The sequence below is a fragment of the Eptatretus burgeri genome, chromosome 1 (genome assembly GCF_056783735.1).
Source record: "Eptatretus burgeri isolate ZD-2024b chromosome 1, Ebu_testis_v1, whole genome shotgun sequence".
Taxonomy (NCBI): domain Eukaryota; kingdom Metazoa; phylum Chordata; class Myxini; order Myxiniformes; family Myxinidae; genus Eptatretus; species Eptatretus burgeri.
Genome location: NC_140961.1, coordinates 7,810,897 through 7,827,033, shown reverse-complemented (window position 1 = coordinate 7,827,033; position 16,137 = coordinate 7,810,897). Strand labels below are relative to the sequence as shown.

Genomic DNA, 16,137 nt, shown 5'->3' with positions numbered 1-16,137 from the left:
CAAGTTGAAAAACAAGAAATAAAGCAATCAGAGATTGCAGACCCTTGCCAGGACTTATTTTGTGTGGTGTTTGTGTACTGGTGTGTTTCGTAATTATAAAGAGACATAATTAGAACTGCTACTTTATAACTGGTGGTAGTGATGATCGAGTACCAAGAGGTCCCGCTTTGATGCAACCCCCCTTTGATCAGACTCCTGACCCTGACCCATGATGTTTTGTTATTATTATTATTATTATTATTATTATTATATCATAATCATTCAATTGAATCCAGAATGCGATTCAAATGAATTCAATTCAAATCAAGTGGAAGACCAAATCAGTACAGTCCCGCATTGGAGTAATCAGAAGGAACCCGAACAAGAAAAAAGAAAAGATGAAGTCATCAGGAGGAACCTGCATAGGATTCACATTTCAGCTGCTACTCCTCAACCCTCAAACTCATCCAGGCACAGCCAAGTGAGCCTTATTAAAAAAAACAAAAAAAAAAACCCCAGATAACAAATAAAATAATTCTGGCTGCCAGACCATGTGTCCGATCAAGTTGAAATTTAAAGCATGTATTCCCCATCCCCACTAGATTATAAATTTGAAGTTTCACATCGATTGATTGCGCAGTTCCAGAGAAAACATTATTTAATATTTTCTTCAATCCAATATGGCTGCCAAACCATGTGACCTTTCAATTATTCCTGAACAAACTTGTACACCCATGGTTTGTGAAACGTTTGTGTGAAGTTTCCCTTTGATTTCTCCAGCCATTCTGGAGAAGAAAAGTTTTATAGGTTTTAGGGTAAATCCAATATGGCTGCCAAGGATGTCATATGTGTGAAACTTTTGTTCCTCATGGACAGGCGGTCATACCTGTAAAGTTTCGCTACGATCTACTCAGAAACTTCAGAGAAAAACATTTTTGAAGGTTTTTTTTTTTTAACAATATGGCTGCTGAATCACATGACCGATGACATCATCAGTTTATTTTTTTCTGTGGACCATTTTGTTCTGAGACGACCATCAAAATTTTTCATACCGATTCGAGGTAGCGTTCTGCATATGCAATTGTGACGTCATCACAAAGTCACCTGTGATGTTCTAAAAAAAAAATCAAAAAAAAAAATCACACTCGTTCCCCATGAGGAGTACTTGCCGTGTGCCACGTTTCAATTTTTTCCTTCGTGCAGTTTCAAAGATAGAGGTCCAAAGTTTTTTCATTTTTCCAACATGGCTGCCACACCACGTAACCGATGACGTCATAATTATCAATAAAACATTTCACATGAGTATTCGCTCCTGTGGTGGAAATTTCATCTCAATCTGACAAGTGATTGCAGAGGAAAACACAAAAGTTCTGTGCGGACAAACAAACAAACAGACAGGCAGAGAAGACAGACAGACAGACAGTCAGACAGACAGACAGACAAACAGGCAGGCAGACAGACAAGCAAGCAAGCAAGCAAATAAACGGACCCAGACGCAATACCCTCTCCTTCGGCGAGGGTAATAATGCTTTTACATATCAATTGTTGTGGTTTAACTGTGGTGCTTGCAACAGATACTGTAAGCTACGTTTCGATCATCCCCCAGACATTTATAGCGAGACTAATTCCATGTTCGGTAACAGCCATTGAATCTTCTATGTGCTGAGTTAACGATTACTCTGCTGTCGGCACACACGATGATGCACAGGCAAAAATGTTACAAACAAGATCAGGAATCTTTCAGGAGACATCCAAAAACTCACGTGCCAAGTCGAGAGTTGGCAAGCTTAAAAAAAACAAATAATAAAGAGAAAATTCAAGCAACCAAACCTTTTAGCCGTGGACAATGTCAAAGTGAGTTACATTTACAGGGCACTTGATAATAATTTTACTTCCATCCCGATGGAGCATTTGCTGCAAAAGTGTGGAAAGATTGTGAAGGCTTCGGTTCAATTCCCATCTCCTTGAAATCAAAGATGTCTTGTTCTTCATGTCATTGCACGTCCAATGTATGGGGTCAATGAATGCTAGAGCATGTTAGGTTGGCCAAAGTCTTTTGAGAACCAGCTGACCAGGTCTGGCATTTGACTTAACCTGGTTACAGACATGTATTTTGTACTTGTCAGGACATTAGCAATAACTTCCCTACTCTTTGCAGAAGATACCGTTGGATGTTTAACCCCCACCAGCTTAGGCTCACAGATGGGACCCCAGATTATGTCCATCTCCAGCAACGGCATCGTTCACTGATGCAACGTCCTGCCTGCGAAACAGCGGTCAGACGGTTGATAGTCAGCACAAGAATCAAACCCAGACTAGACAGCTCAAAGGCAAGTGTGCTCCCTGTGTGCCATCCTGTCGGAGGGAGATTTGTCTCTCGTGATACAACTATTACGATGACCCGATGCGAACAAAATCTCGGCTGACAAGACAGCTCAGTGAGAGTGCACTTCCCCTTTGAGATGAACTCTCCTGGGTTCAATTCCAAAACGAGCCGATAAACTGTAATCCGGATACATTGCAGGCAGGGGTTACATCGACGAGTTCAACATCCTTCAGAGGGTCGTAAGACTGGCTGACTCATCTTGTACATGTTGAAGATAATCAAGAGCACAATGGCCTACTCTTTTCCAAATGTCACCAATTGCATACCCGAGCTACATAATCATTTCCCCAATACAGGGAGCAATTGTGTGAACTGAATCACCACTCCGCCAGAAATAATGCAATCAGCCAGGAATCAAGTTCTGCACACACAAGAATGAATTAAAAATAAAAATTACAAGTCTGGAGACGGCGATGGTTCACGAGCAATGTACACGGTTCGCCTTTTTTATTTTTTGACCTTCAAGGGGACGCCACGAGCAAACTGGCGGGAATCAGGAAAAACGTAAATGATGAAACTTGTAGTACTCGAAGAGCACGACTTGCATACCAACTTTCATTCGAAACAGTTGAAAACCCGAGGAGCTCGATACCCAATTTATTGATTTTTTTGACATTTTCTAAGTTCGTGACCTTGTGACCTTGACGTTGGGACGAAAATGAAAAATCGAGCTCCGTAGGGCTATGCAGGTGACATTGGGCTAACCAAATACCGAAACTCCTGCCCGATTCGACAAACCCCCTCGGAGAAGATGTAACTTGAAACCGGCTACCCCCTAAAAACACATGTTTTTTGGGCATGGCTCCGCCCATAATGGGGGCACCACGCCCATTCTCCGGAAAACAACTAGATCATGATATAAACCTCCCACCCAAAATTTATCAGGATCGGATGAAAACCCACGAAGCTATGCTCGGGACAGACAGACAGATACACACACACCCATAACGAATATAGTGGTCACTTACTGACTCGTGAACCAAAAACAACTTAAAACTATTCTATTGTGACAAATGTGCTCGTCATAAGAAAATCGTACAACTAGTTTCAGGAAGCTAATTTACTTTGGTAGGTGATTAAAATTAAACTTTATTGCTGGGTACAGTCTCCATGCGAGGTGCTGGGTGATGCTGCAAGTGAATCCTTGTTGCATCGCCCTCACCGAGTTCGGTGTGGGTCCGATTCTGACGGCTGCTCAGAAAGGTAGCCCGAAGAGTCGAGGGCTCACCTCTGTGTCTATTTTCCAATACAACGACCAATATGTCTGTGAAACGACCTTCATGAGGTTATGTGTACTCCGTAGTCAATATGAGATTATGGCAATTAGTGTTCTCGACTTATCCCCTGCGACAACTGCACGGACTAAATACGTGGCACAGAGCCTATGATCTGTATTGCTTGTGAGCCTTGCGTTGAACAATAGCTTTTCAACCCAACACTGGTTCCATTCTGCAAATTTTCACAACAGGAGAACATTTATAAATCACTCCGTTACAGCATGTAGGTGAGGCCCCTTTATGAAGGAAATGGCAGGGTTGGATCGATTTGCTTCATGCCATGATTTCCCTTTCTTCATACAAATCAATTGCTGTATTGATGTTTTCATCTCCACCTGAGCTTACAACTGATAAAGTAATCAGCCATCAGTGTAGCTATGCCGTTTGTTTACTCTCGCAGTCTTCTTTGTGCAACGTAGTATGTGAGATAACGTTGCTTCATGCTGAACTTGCTTTTTTTATTTTCATTTTCAGTCTTGACAATAACAGCAAGCATCACACTTAATTGAGTATCAAGAGTCGATACATCTTAGTGATAAGGGATATGTTTTCCACGCCACTCATCATTATTGTACCACACTCTTTACAGAGTGTCGACGCTGCCAAAAGCAGTCTCTTGGCAAGAGTTGTACTTGGTGGTTTTCCATTGTCTTCCCAGCAGCCAGTCATTGATGGAGTCAGCAGCCACGGAACTTTGGTGTCCAGCAACAACCAGTGCTGGTTGACAAGTCCTCCGGCTTAACATCCTTCGAATGGATTGATTGACGGTTTACAGCTGGGTCGAGATTCAAACCCAGGCTAATCAGCGCACAGGGGTGAGAAAACGTCCTACCAGCCATCCACATCACGACAAGTCACTGTACACCATCAAAGCCATCCCAAAAAAAAACCTGTACCATGATCCATATGGTCATAGTTGTGTGAGCTTGACTCAATAAAACAAAAAAAAACGATTTTAAAAGACCTTTGATCCAAAATACACCGAATAGCAAATGGTGATAGCTTGTTATCCCCACGCTTAAAACAATTTTCTTTCAAAAAAAAACGCGGAAAATTGTTTTCAGCAACGTCTGTCCGTCCGTCACGCTACCTCCTCCGAAACGGTTGTGGGGAACTTCATCAAACTTGGTAGTTATGATCACCACATGATAAGAAGGTCCAAGAGCCGTATCATTTTGACCCATGCCCTTGTGACCCTGGGGCGGGGTCAAAAGGTCAAATACCAGAAACTGCAATGACAGGCACATTTTAAAACTTTTTTTTTCATGAAACTTTGTAAATGCAATAAACATTGGGGGATGCATGAAATGTGTAACGATTCATTTCAGATTTGACCCCAGGTTCATGAACAGGGGTCAAAAACAGAAGATTGTTTTTCATTAAAAAATTGATATTGGGTCATTCCTGGTGGAACGTTTTGCCCTCTTTAAACTTTGCTTTCGATGGGAAGCATGAGGATTCGCGATGTTGCGCCGTCGACTTCTCTTGAGTTTGATTAAAATTTGCATTCATCATTTCCTTCGTGTAAATCAGAAATCATTTCTAAAATAATATCAGCGAGGAATACAATTTTTAAAGACATACTCATCCGAATAGAGTGCATACGTCGAGACAAAGTTCCGTAAATATTTGGAACCACGTTTTGGATTTTATATATACACATGGATGGAAGCCGGACCATACCCAAGACTGAAAGCTTTAACAGCAGGAGAGGCTGATCAGAAGTTCATGCGTTTAACATGACTTTGTGAAAACAATAACAGGCGATATGTTGAGAAAAGTTCAGACAAACTAAACAAGCGTAAAGCCGGGTGGCACATTCATCTCGGTACTAGCAATAACACATCACTCAACGGCAATGTTTGTACGCGTTTCTAGCCTTTTTATGGACAGAGCTAGTTCTAACTTTTTTTTTTTTGAAGTGTGCGGAAGCGACGTCATGTTCTGCGGGTGGCATGGGTGAGGGTCGCCAATCATCCCCCTCAAGTTCATTTGGAATTTAACCCAGCTACGTCATCTGCAAGTTGTATGAATGCGTGAGCTGTGTTGGCCATTCAACTCAATGGTTGCACAACTAAACGCACACGATCAGAGGCCTGGTGGAATCGAAGCTCATGCAAAAAATGCAAACAATTCATTCCAACTCTTTCGATTCAAATTGTCATTGAAACGATTTATTAATGGCGGCACATCACGCATGCAGGAATAAAGTTGATTTGTGACTCTGGATCATAATCATTCTTTAACATAACATTTGTGAAGTAGTATCTAGAAAAAAAAAAAACCCCAGCAGTAATCAATGGTTCATTTAGGTTCCTGGAGGTGCGACTTAATTAGGGTTCGGGTTCGGCGACTTCATTGAAAGAGAAACACAAAGCAAAGAACTACAGTGCTTCCAAAACTCCCTCTTAAGTAACATCAGAATCAGTTCCTTTCCGCCTGTCCATCTGTGCATGGGCCTGTCAGATGAGGTGAATCTCAAACCAGCATAACTTACAAACAAAGGCAGAAGAGTCTTTCTTCAAGAATGCCTTGCTTGGGACATGCAGAGTGCACATGGTGGTGGACCGTCTGATGCTATACGTGAGCCGAGGTCACGCTGAGGAACGTGTCCTTTGATGACAACCCGTACTGAGGCGACGCCGTGAGCAGGCAGGAAGTGGAGGAATTTGAAACGCTTTCAGTTTTTGGCTTACTCGATCTACACCGCCTCTAACCTGCCTTGAGGAACGTGCACTTCAAGAACGCCTTGGTTGGGATATGCAGAGTGCACGTGGCGGTGGACCGTCTGATGCGATGCATGAGCCGAGGTCACGCTGAGGAACGCGTCTTTTGATGAGAACCCGTACTGCACCAAAGTCATTTGCAGGCTGGAAGTGGAGGAATTTGAAATGCTCGATCGACACCACCTGTAACCAACCTGCCTATAGGAGCATGTATTTTTCTCCAAATTTCATCCAAGCAGTCCACCATTTCTTGAGCGGCCTCACAATCGGTTATTCGGGGTTTGTCGTCAGTTACACCTCACTCATGAGACAAAGGAGTTCCCTCTCGTTCAAAGTAAAGCTACACCCTCTCTGTGGTTCAAGCAAAGCCCTTCTGGGTGTGCACAGCATGAAAAAACATCCCTCCTCTGTGGCACTGGGAAGCTGTGTTTACAGCACTATCATCACAATGAAAGATTGAATACCAGAATGACCGAAGGGGAAAGTCCATTTTGAGCACTCCCTATTTTCTCAAACTCATAGCCAGTTGATCAGCCAAGCCAGAAAAAAAGTACCAATGACTTTGTGCAAAACCTTGCAATGCTAATTAATTTCACACAAGCACAAACAGCTGACAACAACAAACAACGATCAGGAATGTTTGACAAGGAACTACACACCAAAATGTCTCAAAAACATCCTCACTCAGACCAAACCTCATTCGAAAGTAATCATTTCAAACAATATCATAAACTGCAAGTTATTCTACAATTCAGTTTCATCGACTTGTGAATTTATACATTTTTGCTCAACGGGACAGCAAACAGACGACAAAGTATTCGGAGTAAAAAAAACCCAAAAAACTGATGGCACCGACATACATAACAACATTGTATGGGTAACTAGAACGGCACTCAGGAGAGCGCATAACTCCGCTGAACAGTATGTGTTTTGTATCCCACTGATTGGCCGGATCTGCATCTGGACCTGAACTAAAGTTTGTTGTCATAAGATGTACCAACCACCCGAGTTTGGTCAAAATCGGCCCACGTTTACTACCAATTATACTGATGACAAACGAACAAACATTCAAACAAACAGACAGAATTACTGACAATAAGGGTCACCTATTTCGGTGACCCAACAAACAGAGGTGAAAACATAACTTTCATCCACTTTCGGTGGAGAGTAAACATGTAGAGATGTCAAGGCCAAAGGTGCTTCTGAGGTGCTTTCTCTCTCAAGGGGGAAGGAATCGTAAGATTGTGACCCTGAAAAGTTTGGGGTGAACTTATAAACCAACACGGACTGATACGATAGGTCCCCCACCTTTTTGGTGGCATGAAGAATAGATCTGTGTTAAATGAAAGCTCAATCTTGAAGGGTTTTTGAAACAAGCCAAGTTACCGAGACGGTTGCCACGGCCGCAGAATTCAGCGAATCACAGCCGTGATTTAATCATGTTGAGATAATGTCACAAGGAATAGATATCTGCAATATGAAAGCTGAATGCTCAAGGGTTTTTAAAATATCGCGTACACAAAATTACATGGACGGATGACCGGTCGTTTGGTCGGTCGCTCATTTGGATGGAGATCATTTTAATGTCCGTATCTCCAACCTTGTTGGAGAGACGGGGACAGTTACGCCCAAGATGGTGTATTCCGAATATGTTGTTGATCCCAGGAGTCCCATCTGCCAGCATTAGTTGGTGGACGTTAAATATCCCACGGTGTCTTTCACAAAGAATAGGTGAACTATTGTCTGGCAACTGAACAAATTACAAATTACTGCCGTGACTTCGTGTATTTGAGTGGTGACCCATCCATGATTGTAACCCCATGATTGTGAGTGGTGAGAATTATATATATATATATATATATATATATATATATATATATATATATATATATATATATATATATATATATATATATATATATATATATATATATATATATATATATATATATATATATGGTGAGTTTTAACAGCAAACACCAAACCTGATGCACAAGTTAGACAAGGTGAATAAGGGACAAAATAAGAAAATACAGCTTTAACAAAATAATAATCATACAATGATAACAGCAAATAACATGAATATTTTTATTGGTCCTGGGTGGAGTACCTTCACAAGTTATCTTAATTTATTAAACATATTTAAAAAAAAAAAAAAATCCCAAGAAATTTCACATTTCCCTCTGAGAAGCAACAAACAATACAGACAATAAGATTTTAAAAAGCAACAAACCTTTAAGAATGTGGATATAAATTAAAACAAACATTGATACATTATCTTCCCAATTATACTACCACGAACACTTGTAGATGAAACCTTAAAAAGATAATTGGTGCATATTGGACAATTGGCAACATATAGATAAAATACAGAGGGCAACATGGGGTTGGAGACCACCACACTGACAAAAGAGACAAAGAGTAAGAGAGAGATAAGGGGTGCAATAATCAAACAGTGTGGACACAGAAAAGTGTGAAGATAAAGGTGGTGGGAGTCAGTAAGACAAAGGATGAGAGAAGAAGGCAGTGAGTGATTACTTTGGAGAAGTGGAGGAGAGTGATGTGACTCGAGATATGAATGTAGGGGATTAAACTTTCCTTTGTAAGATCGAGACTCATGGAAAGACAAGGTAACTGACAGTATGAACTTACAGTGAGGCAGTGAGGAAATAATTGGACACAATAAGCAAGGAAATCTTCTTCGTCTTTATGAGGCAGCACAAGACGATGGGGGTTGGCTGAGAGCACGGCTGTGCCACTGATGCAGTGCCCTCTGTATATTTTTGCAGGAATTTGTAAGTCATTCAGAGTGCCGGCGAGAACTCGCCGACTCTTCATGAAGGACACAGTGTGATCTTTTGCATGTACCAACTAATGCCGGCAGATGGAACTCCTGTGTGACATCCCTCAGAGGGACAGCACATGTATCAATGTATTGACCTGCACGTGAAACGGGGATGACAGTTTATAGCTGTGTCAGGATTCGAACCCAGGCAAAACTGCTTAGAGACAGATTTACAGAGAGAGAGAGAGAGAGAGAGAGAGAGAGAGAGAGAGAGAGAGAGAGAGAGAGAGAGAGAGAGAGAGAGAGAGAGAGAGAGAGAGAGAGAGAGAGAGAGAGAGAGAGAGAGAGAGAGAGAGAGAGAGAGAGAGAGAGAGAGAGAGAGGAGAGGAGAGAGAGAGAGAGAGAGAGAGAGAGAGAGAGAGAGAGAGAGAGAGAGAGAGAGAGAGAGAGAGAGAGAGAGAGAGAGAGAGAGAGAGAGAGAGAGAGAGAGAGAGAGAGAGAGAGAGAGAGAGAGAGAGAGAGAGAGAGAGAGAGAGAGAGAGAGAGAGAGAGAGAGAGAGACACACAGACAGAGAGAGAGTGACACGGACAGGGAAAGAGAGACAGGGAAAGAGAGACAGGGAAAGAGAGACAGGGAAAGAGAGACAGGGAAAGAGAGACAGGGAAAGAGAGACAGGGAAAGAGAGACAGGGAAAGAGAGACAGGGAAAGAGAGACAGGGAAAGAGAGACAGGGAAAGAGAGACAGAGACACAGAGAGACACAGAGACAGAGAGACAGAGAGACAGAGAGACAGAGAGACAGAGAGACAGAGAGACAGAGAGACAGAGAGACAGAGAGACAGAGAGACAGAGAGACAGAGAGACAGAGAGACAGAGAGACAGAGAGACAGAGAGACAGAGAGACAGAGAGACAGAGAGACAGAGAGACAGAGAGACAGAGAGACAGAGAGACAGAGAGACAGAGAGACAGAGAGACAGAGAGACAGAGAGACAGAGAGACAGAGAGACAGAGAGACAGAGAGACAGAGAGACAGAGAGACAGAGAGACAGAGAGACAGAGAGACAGAGAGACAGAGAGACAGAGAGACAGAGAGACAGAGAGACAGAGAGACAGAGAGACAGAGAGACAGAGAGACAGAGAGACAGAGAGACAGAGAGACAGAGACAGAGAGAGAGAGAGAGAGAGAGAGAGAGAGAGAGAGAGAGAGAGAGAGAGAGAGAGAGAGAGAGAGAGAGAGAGAGAGAGAGAGAGAGAGAGAGAGAGAGAAAACACAGGAATCTGCAAATTAGAGGGTTGGGCGAAGCATGGTAAAGACGAGAGTTTTTCAAAGTTAAAATGTGAGAGTCAGACATTAAAAGACTGTGAGTAAGAAATGGGAATGACCTTAAATGGTGGTAAACATTAATGTGAGGCAGTGAGTAATTCAAGAATACCTTCTTGAATCCTTTGAGTGAAGAGTGGAATAGAACAGCCTTAGGAAGTGGGTTTCACAATTGGGACAAAAAAGAGCAACAGTCTGGATCTTGAAAGTTTAACCAGAAGGGGTTACTGGAAGAACACATGTATCCCAGTGTGGCTGACGAGGGTCAAAGGACTGAGAGAGCAGAAGGAGCTCGACTGGAGGAAGGCAGTAAAAGACAGAGACCATTGAGCTGTCTGCAATGTGAAGTGCTGTGGCCACCCACCACTTGTGTTGTTCCGTGTTAAATTTTCCCTTTTAATTTACACGCCTCAAAAGGAAAACTTACAGCACCTAATCTGTTATTCCGATGGGAGCTCACAGAGTGAAGAAAAGGTCATTAGGACTTTCCTTGCCATGTTAGGGCCTCTGCAAGCAGAACGTGAATTATGCACACGGACATCCGCAAATAAAGTGATGTTAACATCTTCACAAGCTGCAACTCAGTTGTGGAAAACCGTTTGTTCCAAGAATCCTCAAATGTCTGCCTGCTTAAAGCAAATATTTGTGATTCTTGCACTTTTCACCTCCAGCGAAGGAAAGGTGAGTCTTGTGTCCAAAACGAACTTGACATGGCATGTGGCAATGCTTGCTTCAGCATGGTAAATGAAAGATCACAACGATCAGGGAAATTGTGAAAGCTGCATGTTTAAATTGTCACCGAGGCACTGCAAATACCTTTATGATTGTTGAGAATTTTTCAAAGCAGCGGACTCTACTCTGAACAGCATGGCCAGTCGACAAATGTCCCATTATCATTCACTGAGCTTTATGGCAGCAAAGGTCAGTATGGCACATCCATTCACACTGGTGACAGATTAAAGACCTCAGGATGTGAACTTCAATCAAGTTGATGAAAATTGAATGCAAGGGCTGGTTGGACGAGGAATAAAATAGAGGTACGTTGTGAGAAAAGGAAGGATGGGATTGAAATTGCAGCTGTTTTTGCCAACACTATCTTCCATGACACGGTGGATACGATGTATACTTGTGCCAGGCGTTGACAAGAGCCACAAAAAAAAGAAACGGAGCCATTTGAAACGATGCTCCAAACGATGGCTGCCAGAAACTTGCTCTTATACCTATCCATGTAAAAAAACCATCTGGCTGGATGAATTACCCGATGGCAAGGATCTCACAGCTATATGTAACGTTTCCATAATTCACTTGTGCAGTGATTCAGGTCAGCATCAGGAACAGGTTTGCTGCTAAAAGGTGCTGGCATTCAGGTAAGACATGCCAATGAGCTTGTAATTTACCAAGCACATTACATGAACGAGATTTTCACAGGTGCCAAAGAGACTGCACTGAACATCGCTCGCTGATATTGCACAAAATGTTTTTTTTTCTTAAGTGGAAAGTATGAGAGAAGTGAAAGACCCATTTCAGTCGGAATGACTTCGTATAGCAAGAGACGGGAAAAATGGTCAACCACAGGGACTAGATTCGCACCGCTTCGAGGCCAGAAGAAGTGGCACAAGCAGTGGACAACCACCATGAACCAAGAAGGTTTGTTGCAGAGCCAGACTGGGTTTATAGTGGTAAATCCAAAAGTGATGGCAGTCCTCCTGAGAGTTGCTTGACTTACTGAACCGTATGGAGTTAAAATCTTTGATAATGCTGCTCATGTCTGGGATGCGAATCCAAAGTTATCAACAATATGCCACCAATGCACCCAAAGTGAATTTTCATTTACCAAATCTTCCTTTTCGAGACTGTAGTGGTATCTTGTTGTGTTGTTTTCATGAGCGCATGGAGTTGCCATTTTGGAATGTCATTCCTGGTGGGAAAAGCCACTAGTCTCACGATAACCTCTGGTTTAGGTGCAGATTAGGGTCACATGCCCATTTGTCCCATAGTTTCAAACGCTCCCATAGATGTACGAGTGTCCGGTTTTCCTGGGGCATACGAGTCGAACACATACCAGTCGAACACATTTCCTGGAGTTGAACACATACGCACCTTCAAATGTACACACAGTAATCTTCCTCTGGGATTTTTTACAAGTTGAGAAAAATAAAAAAATTACCCATATTATTCCTCCAGCCAATGTACTATTTCTCCTTCAGTCATTCATTTATCAATGACGAGCAGGGGTACCCAACATTGACTGGTCAACCTTTTTTGGAGTGGGGGGGGGGCAAAAACACTTCCCTATACCCACTAAGAAATGGGGTCGGGGATGATTGAATATCACTTTTCACGTAGCGACAAAGGCTTTGGCACCACAGAGCGATTCAAAAAACGAGCTTAATTTTTCAAATTTTTCAATATGTATTTATTTATTTTTGCCTAAAACACTCCCTGGGACTTGCTGGTGAACCTCTGAAAGTTTGACGAAGATCCGTTCAGTCATCTCTGAGACACACACGCACATATAGACAAGCGGCTCTCTTATAGTATAGATGGCAAGAATTACATCCAAGCAATATTAATAGAATCAAACTGTCTCCAAATTATTAATTAATTATATGACTGGCAAGATATCCATTTTCAACAGATTCTTTTGATAACCTGGCATTATTTGAAAAATGGAGACACAAGTCATACATGAGCAGAAGGGTCTCAGACTTGGAAATGTCATGTTTTCCTGGGGTTCAGGGGGTGGGGGGGGGTAGTATTTTTAGGCAGGTTTCAACTCCAATACAACACATACCACCATGAGATGCCTCCTATGAAATGTCCTGACAGGCCATATTTGCAAAAATAATAATAAAAAATTAAATGGAGGGTCACCATAATCGCAGAAAAGGGCCACTCCATGGAAGCACATCAGGCCTGGCAGTGATATGGCAATATTTTTTCATGGCAGTGGGGGAGGGAACCGCAGTGTGTGTGTATTTGTGTGTGGTGTGTGGTGTGTGGTGTGTGGTGTGTGGTGTGTGGTGTGTGGTGTGTGAGTGTGTGTGTGTGTGTGTTGTGTATGGGGCAGGGTGGAGGAGGGGGCATTTATTGTATTTCAAACAATTCCAGGTTATAAAAGAACCCATAGAAAATGGATATCCCCCCTCCCCCCAGTCATAAAATTAATAAATAATTTCGAGACACGCTTAACCTATTCATTTGGTTTGGATGTAATACTTGCCCATCTATAACATTGTCAGTGTGTGTCAGTCCGTAAGTGAGTCTGTCAGTCAGACCGTCTCCTCCATAACTCCAAAACCATGAAACCTAGCGGCCTGGAACTTTGCATGCACACTCTGGGAACTCATGGGATCTCATACAATGGTAACTCATGCATGCATGCTATTTGAGACTTCCGGTTCTGGGTTTTGAGCGTCGGCAGGTTATTTCAGTGCTCTCTGCTGACGATCTCAAAGCTAAGTTTCCGGTCGTTATTTGTCCCGTTTCAACTGTTTATTTTCTCACCTACATGTTACAGTGTGTTCCTAGTTCGGTTTTGTTTCAAAAACCGTGCTGTTTTGTGAGATTTCGTCGACCTTGTCTCACCGGGTTGCTTGAGGCCTACCCATCCCTCCCTTCTTGGTGTACGATCGTTTTTATTTGTATTTTCTCCCCATTACCTACAATTCCTGTCTTACCCACTTTCCCAATGTCCCCTATCCCTCTCAACTAAACACTCTGTTCGTTGTCTAAAATCCCCCCCCCAAAAAACTACCTTTCTCCTTGCACAACCATGAGTCCCGATCCTTCTCTCCTTCCTCCTCTTCTTCTTCTCCTCCCTCCTCCTCTTCTTCTTCTCCTTCCTCCTCTTCTTCTTTTCCTTCCTCCTCTTCTTCTTCTCCTTCCTCCTTCTGCCGGAACACCATCTTTATTCAACTTGAGCTGACCCACTCTCGCCATTACCTTCAAGATTTCTTCCGACAACCCTCCATTCCCGAATCTTACCTATTGTTCAAAAACACATCAAAAGATAATAATCTTCCTGGATCCTTTCTATCTATACACCTCCTGGAACCACGTACCTCTTTTCACCCTCTTCCTGATACGTTTCATCGACCCAGCAGCTTCACTCTGCGTTTACAGTTCCAAATTCACCACACACCTCCACGATGTTACTTCAACCTTCCCTTTTCCGAATGTTACGCAATCCTTATTTAAAATAAAAAATAAACAAATTCACTTTCGCCTATACACCTCCCAGAGCCACGTGCTTCCTCCCTAACCACGTGATCTGTTTACACCCCCCCCCCCCTGTGTTTACCGATCCAAATTCACCATTCACCTCACGATTTTTTTCCACAACGTTTCCATAACCTAATCTGATGAAAACTCTCTCAAACAATAATAACAATAATAATAATAAAAACGATCTCTTATAATGCTCCATCTTCCTCTTTCACAGGTGTGGTTTCCATGACTGTATCATAATTCACGACTCTTCTTCGATTTAAACAGACTGCTCTCAGTTCGACCTTTCCCTCATACCTTGTCTAAAAAAATCCAACTGTTACAGCGTTTCTTCTCTCCATTCTCTTAATTCTCCTTCATTGCATCCATCAAGAAATGTCTTTAATCGCATTTCTGACCGAAAAAAATTTTTAAACCCAAGTTTGCTATGAATGTTCGCTTTCCATCAACCATTTTTTTTTCCAGCTTCAGTGCCAACTCACCCCTCTTACTCCTCCCTCTCAAAGCAACCATCACACACTTCTCCCTCCAACCCTCCCTCTCACCTTTCTCAAAAACTTCCCCCTTACCTTTCTCCCTCAACTCTCCCCACTCATCTTTCTCCCACCATTCACCCCCTCACTCACCCTTCTCAAAGTTGCCCCCCCCCAACCGCTCTCATCCACAAAGCTTCCTCCTTCCCCTGCCCTCTCACCTCCATCTCATCACTCCACCTTTTCAAATCCTAAACTGCCTTCTGCCCCCGCTTTCTCCCCCAGCACCACAGAGCCTTTTCTCCTCCTCATCCGGCCCCCTCGCCGAGCAATTCTGCAATCCCCCACACTCTTTCAACAACTCTCCTTACCTCCTCCCCCCCCTCCTCCCTTGTCCTACCCTCCCCATCCCCTTCCTCTTCATTAACAGTGTGGACCTCAAATATCCGGGGCATTTGCTCAAACATGACAGATCTTTTGAAACAAGATGCCACTGACAAACCAGACATAATCTGCCGAACAGAAACTTTCCGCCCTCAAGACGTCTCCGACTCCCAAGTATCTTTCCCTGGTTACTCTCTCCTCCGGTATGACAGACCTGAGCCTCCTCCTAGTGGAGGAGTTGCTCTCTTCATTAAAGACTCCATTCCTCACTCTCCATGCACTGCCCTCACTCTCCCACACCCCCAGGAATACCTCTGGCTACGGCATCCCCTCCACTCCCACCTCATGTTTATATGTGTACTGTACCGTCCACCAAACAGTGATGACTCCATTTACACCTCACTATCCAAAAACATGGACCAACTTCTATCTTCTCATCCAAACTCTCTCTTCCTCAAATGTGGCGACTTCAATTGTCGTCATGCTAGTTGGCTCGGTGTGGGTACCTCTCTAACCTGTCATGGCACTTCAGCAAAAGCATTCTGCGACTCATTGCGACTGACTTAATCGGTCAA

At 43.0% G+C, this 16,137-nt stretch overlaps 1 protein-coding gene across 6 annotated transcripts in view; it reads right to left on the bottom strand.

Moving 5' to 3' along the window:
- Window positions 1–16,137, bottom strand: part of LOC147033820 (disintegrin and metalloproteinase domain-containing protein 12-like) — an 868,480-nt gene that overhangs the window by 711,937 nt on the left and 140,406 nt on the right. The window contains exon 1 of one of the 6 annotated variants that reach the window (XM_085871439.1): window positions 14,233–14,730. The exons of the other annotated variants lie outside the window; for them this stretch is intronic. The gene's annotated coding sequence lies outside the window, so the exon portion shown is untranslated. Of the gene's footprint in view, window positions 1–14,232; window positions 14,731–16,137 lie in introns of those variants that run through there. 6 annotated transcript variants of the gene reach the window in all.